This window comes from Marmota marmota, unplaced genomic scaffold (assembly GCF_001458135.2).
Source record: "Marmota marmota marmota unplaced genomic scaffold, marMar, whole genome shotgun sequence".
In the NCBI taxonomy this organism is placed as follows: Eukaryota; Metazoa; Chordata; class Mammalia; order Rodentia; family Sciuridae; genus Marmota; species Marmota marmota.
Genome location: NW_025999932.1, coordinates 39,031,539 through 39,038,781, shown reverse-complemented (window position 1 = coordinate 39,038,781; position 7,243 = coordinate 39,031,539). Strand labels below are relative to the sequence as shown.

Below are 7,243 nucleotides of genomic sequence, written 5' to 3'. Positions count from 1 at the left end.
AGCCTGAATTGTTTAAGATTGAGGAAATATTTCTGTTAATAAAGAATATGTCCAACCTCACTGGCTCCCCCAGGGTTTTATGAATAAGAAATTAAAATGGCTTGCACGAGTTGTTTAGGTGGTAATAGTCACCTTGGAGGGATTTTAATGGTGATCCATGACAAGAGAGTATATTAAAGAAATGTGAATGTCTACAGAGCTTTAACAAAGATAGATGGAATAAATGTGGTAGATGATTCAAGTAGCATAAAAAGCAACTAAAGACTCTATGTACAAGAAATCAAAGGGAAACCAAAGGTGCATGTGGGAGAGTGCGTCACATTCCCCGTCCCCATCCTTGTCATGATTCACGGTGGGTGGAGTTTAGCTCCCTGACCCATTGACTTTGGGCTTGGTCCTGGGAGTTGCTCTAACCTAACACATATGGATAAAGTCTCTGAGCAGAAACTGTGAGAGGCATTATGAATTCAAATTTGCAGTCCTGCCATCCACAAGAACAACTCATTCCAGAGTGAGCAGGCATGCCAAGCCCAACAAAGCCTAGAAGAACCATGGTCAACCCTCAGACTTATAAACAATAAAGAAATATTGATTGGGGCTGGGGATGTGGCTCAAGCGGTAGCGCACTCGCCTGGCATGCGTGCGGCCCGGGTTCAATCCTCAGCACCACATGCAAACAAAGATGTTGTGTCCGCCGAAAACTAAAAAATAAATATTAAAAAATCTCTCTCTCTCTCTCTCTCTCTCTCTCTCTCTCTCTCTCTAAAAAAAAAAACAAATATTGATTGACAAAAGTCATTGAATTTAGAGTTGTTGGTTACATAGTGTTGTATCAACAAAATGCTGATGTAGAATTTTTTTCACTAACTGATCAATAAAATAGAAGTGACTTAGTATGTTCCCAACAAAACTATGTTTGAAAGTTTTTCCAAGCATCTTTTTACACCACCCCTCTCTGATCTCTAACAACATGGTTTCCTCTTCCTGGAATGACTTGCATTTGGAGTTTTAGGAGGTCACCAAATAACTCCGCTCCTCCCCAGTTGAGAGGTAGACAGAGAAGTCAAGCACCTTGGCTAAAAGGTGAGAGTCAGAGAGGCCTGATAATATGAAGGCCAGAGATGAGCTACCCACTGAAGCCAGGCAGACAGGCACAAACACAGCCTTTGCTCATGAGGGCAAGACCTTAGTACATTGCAGAGAGTGGACTGATCTGAGCTCTGTCTTCCAAACTCACCAGTCACCTCCTCATATGATGAGGATCTGGAAAGGAAAACGAGGAGCTTCAGAAAGGTCTTCTGGGTTCCAGAAGCATCACTCTCTCACACCCCAGTATTTTCACAACCTTCTAACGATAGCACTTATTAGGGTTACTTGGTATTCAAGCTATTTATATCTATACCTGCTCCTGCCACTCAATTGTGACTCCCTGAAGAACAGGAACCACAGTTCAATCCTTTTAAAATCCCCATGGTACACAGTACCCACAGAAAAACAGGCATCAAGGAAAGGTGTGTGAATTGAATTTTTATGCTCTTTGTTAAAGGTTATTCCTTATCTGTCAATGAGAAATAACTGGAGGCAGGTAAATAAAGTGATATACAGAAAGCAATTGGTAGGTTTTCCTTTTAGGCAAAATTTGGGAAATTCTCAGATTCTCTTGATAGTAGAAAACCAAATGCCCCACACCCAGAGACCTGACACCTCAGACACATGCTTTCCCAGAGCTCTGGATTTGTGCCCAGTTGGGCTCATTTTCTGGCAGCACCTGTTACAATTTACCTTTGATGTATTAGTTCCACACAACTATAAATGTTGCTGACAAAAATCATACCTCATATATCAAAGAAGATATAGAATTTTGTGTAGCTAAATTGAGCTCTATATGAGTAATAAGAATTATAATGCATTCTGCTGTTATATATAAATAAAAAAATACATAAAAAAATAAATAAAACAGATATTAATCTCTGGATGATTTGAATGTAACATACTCCAAAATACATTCTTAAATTACCTCCCTGATTTTCTGATCCACCACTTGTCATTTTCACATAAATATTGGTACAAGACAGCTTTCCCAGTGTCCAACTTTAAACGAAACAAACCATACATCCATTCAGAGATGAAAAATCATGTAGTCCCTCACACTAAAAAGTATGTTTCTGCTCCAAGAGAAAACAACTGCCGAAATTGAAAATCCCTAAACTCACTAGACAGTGTCTCTTTCTGGGAATAGGTTCCAACTTCATAGAAGTGGGCAGTGTTGAAGACAGAGGAGTCAACTCTGTGATTCAAAACATGTATCCAAGCAGGAAATGGACTAGAATTAAGAAGTATTGGGCAAAGAGGTACCTGTAGGCAGGTAGGGCTCCACACCCCAATCAGGCTAAATAGCAGCTTTCAGCAAACCACTCAGCAATGCTGATGGAGAGGAGATTGCAGTCTGTAAGGGGTCAAGAAAACTGATCCTCTAGTGCCCACGATCACAAAAATGCCAAAAAGCAGGGACCAAAAACAAAACAAAAAAAAAAGTTTGTAGAAAATAAGAAGATGTAATAACCCTATCTCTTCCCAAGCATAGGAAAAGGTGAAATGTAGTAAGAACAAAATATTAGCTGTCAAGTTGAGACTCTCAGACCGAATTAAAAACAGTAGCAAATAAGAATGTTGTATACTCTGAACAGGCTGCTGCTGTGTTCTGTTTTATAATTCCAAGTATAAGCTCTGTTTGGACATATTTGTTATAGATTTAGTGTTATGGTTCAGATAGGAGGTGACCCCAAAAGCTCATGTGTGAGAAAATGCAAGGATTTTCAGAGGTGAAATGATTAGATTATGAGAGCTGCAGCCTAATCAGTGGATTAATCCAATGATGGATTAACTGAGTGGTAACTATAGGCAGGTAGGATGTTCCTGGGGGAGGTGGGCAGGCATGCCTTCAGGGTTTATATTTTGTCCCAGGTGAGCAGAGCTCTCTCTGCTTCCTGGTGGCCATACTCCACCATGCTCTTCTGCCATGATGTTCTGCCTCACCACAAGCCCAGAGGTATGGAGTCAGCTATCTATGGACTGAGACCTCTGAGCCATGAGTCCCAAATAAACTTTCCCTCCTCTATGTTGGTCTTGTCCGGTCTTTTGGTGATAAAAAAAACCTGAGGGACACAATTAGAATCACAAAGTGTCAGCCCTGTGGGGGACCTCAGAGATCAGTCAGGACACCTTCCAGCCCACCCCTCTCCAGTGTGGCCACACAGGGTTTCAAGAGAGCTAAAGCCCAAAGAAAGATGGGATTTATCTTCTGGCTGACTAATTTTACAGTTGAGCTAAAAGATTCCTCAAACTTAAAAGTTCAACTTCATTGGAGAAAGACTAATGTTGTTACTAAATGCTCCAAATGTGGAGCCAGAAAGAGGTGGTTGGCAATTCTGGCTCTGCCATTCATTAGTGGTTGGTGTGAACTTGAGTAAAATATTCAGCTTCAGTTACCTTGGATGTGAGATGGAAATAACATCTTCCTCATAGTGTATGATATTTTAAAATCATTATTAGAAAATGATTAGTGTGTTGCTTAGCACATCTCTAACTATTATTTTTATTCACTACCCTTTCACAACAAATGTAGGATGAGGTGCCTTGCTGGCTCAGCTGGGTGCCCTCTGTGATCAGGCAGGCCTTTCAGTTGTCCTTGGAAGGGACAAAATTTTACCCTCTGCTCACTCACACACAGGCTCTTCTGAACCCCCATCACACATCACATCACCCCGGTGTTCTTTTAACACTCATTCCCATTTCTTCTCCCATCCTGTAAAAATAGTTGACAACACACATCCTATCTCTCCACCGTTTCTCTTTTTCTTCCATTTCACCTTCTAAACATACCTCGCTTAGTGCTCTTCCCTTTTGCCACATAGGCTGGCCATCCTTTTCTACCCTATTCAGAACCTTATTCCCATCTTCAGCCCATTCTCTTATGTCCTCAGCCTCTCACACACACCCCTTCTTCCTTTCCTTCCTTCCTTAGGAAAACAAACTAAACCTCTTGCAGTCTAGGAAAAATGACCACAGTTAACTCCGTTCCTATGAAAATACACACTTCTTCTACATCTTGTTTTAGTTTGTTGGTGATGGGATTTATTTATTCTGTCAGTTGTCTTCTAAGGATAAGCTGCTTTGGTTCCTCATCTTCCCTCGGCTTTGCTGATAATCTCTTCTCTCCACCCCTGTAAAGGTGAAGGTCCTGCCGGAGAGCACCAGAGACCTCCTAATTGTCAGACCCAAAGTCTTGTTTAACTCCACACCCTCCTGGGCCTCGTGGCAGCAGTGAGCACGCTGGTTCCCACCCCTCTGTGATGTTTTCTGTCCCTTCATCCTCCCCAACACCTGCCTTCCCTTCTCTCCTCTCCCTCCTCCTCCTCCTCCTCTTCCTCTTCCTCCTCCTTTTTCTTCTTTCTCTCTCTCTCTCCCTCCCTCTCCCTCTCCCCCATCCCCCACTGGCTTTTTTAATCATCATTTTTTGGTTATTGTTTCTGTTCCCCTCCTCACTCTGCCAGTGTTGGTTATAATAAGAATTCCATCTTTGCTCCTCTTCTCCTGTATTTACCTGCTTTGCTTTTTCCTGCCTCTATATACCCTCCATTCATCAATCTCTTCCAGTGCTTCTCACTTATATTCTAGCTCCACCCAGCATCTCTAAAGCACCTCGGACATAAAACATGCACAAAACATATTTCTGCTCTCATTCCAATCCTATTCCAATCCTCTGTTAATGGAGCCTATTCTGGAGCCAAAGAGAATCTCACTTCCCTTTTCCTGCAGCTCACCTCTATTCCACAGCCAACCAGTCCCTACGTCCTGCTGGTTCAGCTTCACAAACAGCCTCCAGACCCTCTATTCCACTCCCATGGTCATGGCTTTAGTGGGTTCTCCTCATCTCAGTAGGTTATTGGAAGTCGTCTCCATCGTGGTTTTAACAGACTTCCCTCACTTCCGTACAACCTCTGTACACGAACCAGAGCTAGAAACAAATATGAACATAAATCTCTGTTGGGGCCTAAACTGAAATATAAAGTCCACCTCCCACAAACTGACTCAGGTATCTTGTCAGGATCCAGCCCCATCCACCTCTCTGTCCCCGTCTCACCTCATTTTCCCCACACATTGACTGGCCACTCTTAATATCTCACCATTCCTAGGCACACTGCTGTGAAGAGCTGTGACAGTGACTGGGAGAGCAGTGTCTGAGACTGGGGTCCCTGATGACTTCATGGCTGTGGCATACTTGGTGACTGGGAAAGTTTCTTCTGTGCAAGGTCATAGGATGCCCAGTTGCTATGGAGATGTCCTCCATGCTAGGGTCTTATCAGCTTCGACCTTATTCTGAGGCAGAGCAGCTCCTGGAAATGAAAGATTTTCCTTGCTAAGATAACCACAAGATAACCACAATGTTTCACCAGTTCCGCTGCTCCTGGATCAGCCCGCGAATTGGTAACTTTAAACAATGGACTTTCTCGGGAGCTGCACCATGCTCCTAACACTGCACATTCTAGTAACTGAGAAAATAGCTGCATATTGTTGCTAACTCTATAACATTCATGAATACAAAGAATAATGCTTGCATAATCTTTAATCTGATTAAGAGACATATATAATAAAGATAGCTGATGTCATTCTTTAGATCTGCTTCTCCATCAGAGAGCAGCGCTGCGCCTGACCCCAGCTTGATCTTCAAGATCTGTGTATGCGAATCTTAGTTTTTCCAGTCTCCCATCACCCCTCACCAGAACCTGCTGGTTTGGCCATGCTGATCATGACCCACTGCCCTTTCACAAACCCTCTATATGCCAGTTCCATTGTCATTCCCCTCATTCTTTTCCTGTTACCACCTTCAGCAGCCATCTCAAATGTCACCCTGCGAGGCATCCCCAGAGAGCCCCAGCACCTCTGATCAGAGTTCTGATGTACTGGCCTTGTGACAAAACATTTTCATGCACCTATCTTTACAGTAGCACAGTCAGTCCTTAATGGCAGGCATTACCCCTTGTCATCTTCGATTCTGGCACCTATTAGAAAGCCCCATTATACAACAAGATCGAATAAGTGATTACAGGACAAATGAAAGCCTATACAGTGGGACGTAGCCAATGCTGACTGCTACCTGTATTGCTCTCTCAATTGCATTGATGTAAAATTGCATTCGTTTATAGCCGACAATTAAATGACAAAGTAGCGAAATCGATTGCTCCAATAACAAAAGAGCAACTTCCCCATCAGAAAATTTTTGTGACATCAACAGTAGTGGTAGGTGGTGGAGGGAAATGGGAGTGCAGCGCGTCCAGGCAGACATGGCCCCAGCCCATGGCTGCAGAGCAGCACGAGAAGGCATCCACACAGGCCCTACCTGTGTAGGTCAGCTTCCCATCACTGTGACAAATGCCTGAGATGATGTAAAAGGAGGAAAGGTTTTTCTGCTAGTTCCAGACATTTCAGTTCATGGTTACTTAGCCATACACAGGTGGCAGCACGGTATATCACGGTGGGAACAGATGGCAGAGGAGGCCCATTCACCTCATGGTGTCTGGGAAGCAGAGAGAGAAGGGAAGGAGCCAGGGTCCCAATATCCCCTTTAAGGGCATGTTCCCAACCACCTAACTTCCACCAATGAGGCTGCACCTCCTTAAGTGCCATAGGATAGGGACCAAGGCTTTAGCACATGTGTCTTCAGATCTGAACTCTGGCACTCCACTCCTACCCTGCAAAGGGGTTCAGGAGAAACTACATCATACCAATAAATGTGGAGAGGGCATAAAGTCAGGCAAAGAATGCGTGACTTGATATCATTTTATGCTAAAAATATACTTTTATGCTAAAAGAAAGCTAGATATTCCAGAAGGTCAGCAGAAACCAGAAAGGAAGGTACACTTTTCAGCAAATCATAGTGTGGGCAGCTGACTACAGTTTCTAACCAAGGACTCTCCCCTGCCATCCCTTTAGAATTTAAGATCAACCCCGGGGAGGAGGGAAGGGGAGGGGAGCGGAGAGGAGAGGAGGGGAGGGGAGGGGAGAGGAGGGAACATTGAAATGATGGACCAAACTCTGGGTTATTGAAGGAGACGCTGCACTTGGCAAGGTAGGTTATTTTACACTGAAAACATGAAAGCAGGAGATAGAAATCATTCTGCTACAGAGAAATGATTTTGCATTTTTGTTCATGTGAAGTCGTGAAATGAGAGACATTCCATCT

The 7,243-nt window shown here is 43.4% G+C and overlaps 1 long non-coding RNA gene across 1 annotated transcript; it reads right to left on the bottom strand.

Moving 5' to 3' along the window:
* Positions 1–1,184: 1,184 nt before the first annotated feature.
* Positions 1,185–5,477, bottom strand: LOC125615993. Its single transcript, XR_007346588.1, has 3 exons — positions 5,144–5,477; positions 4,824–5,017; positions 1,185–1,263 (listed from the first exon to the last, which is right to left on the bottom strand). It is a non-coding gene; the product is annotated as an uncharacterized LOC125615993 (long non-coding RNA).
* Between the last annotated feature and the right edge of the window lie 1,766 nt (positions 5,478–7,243).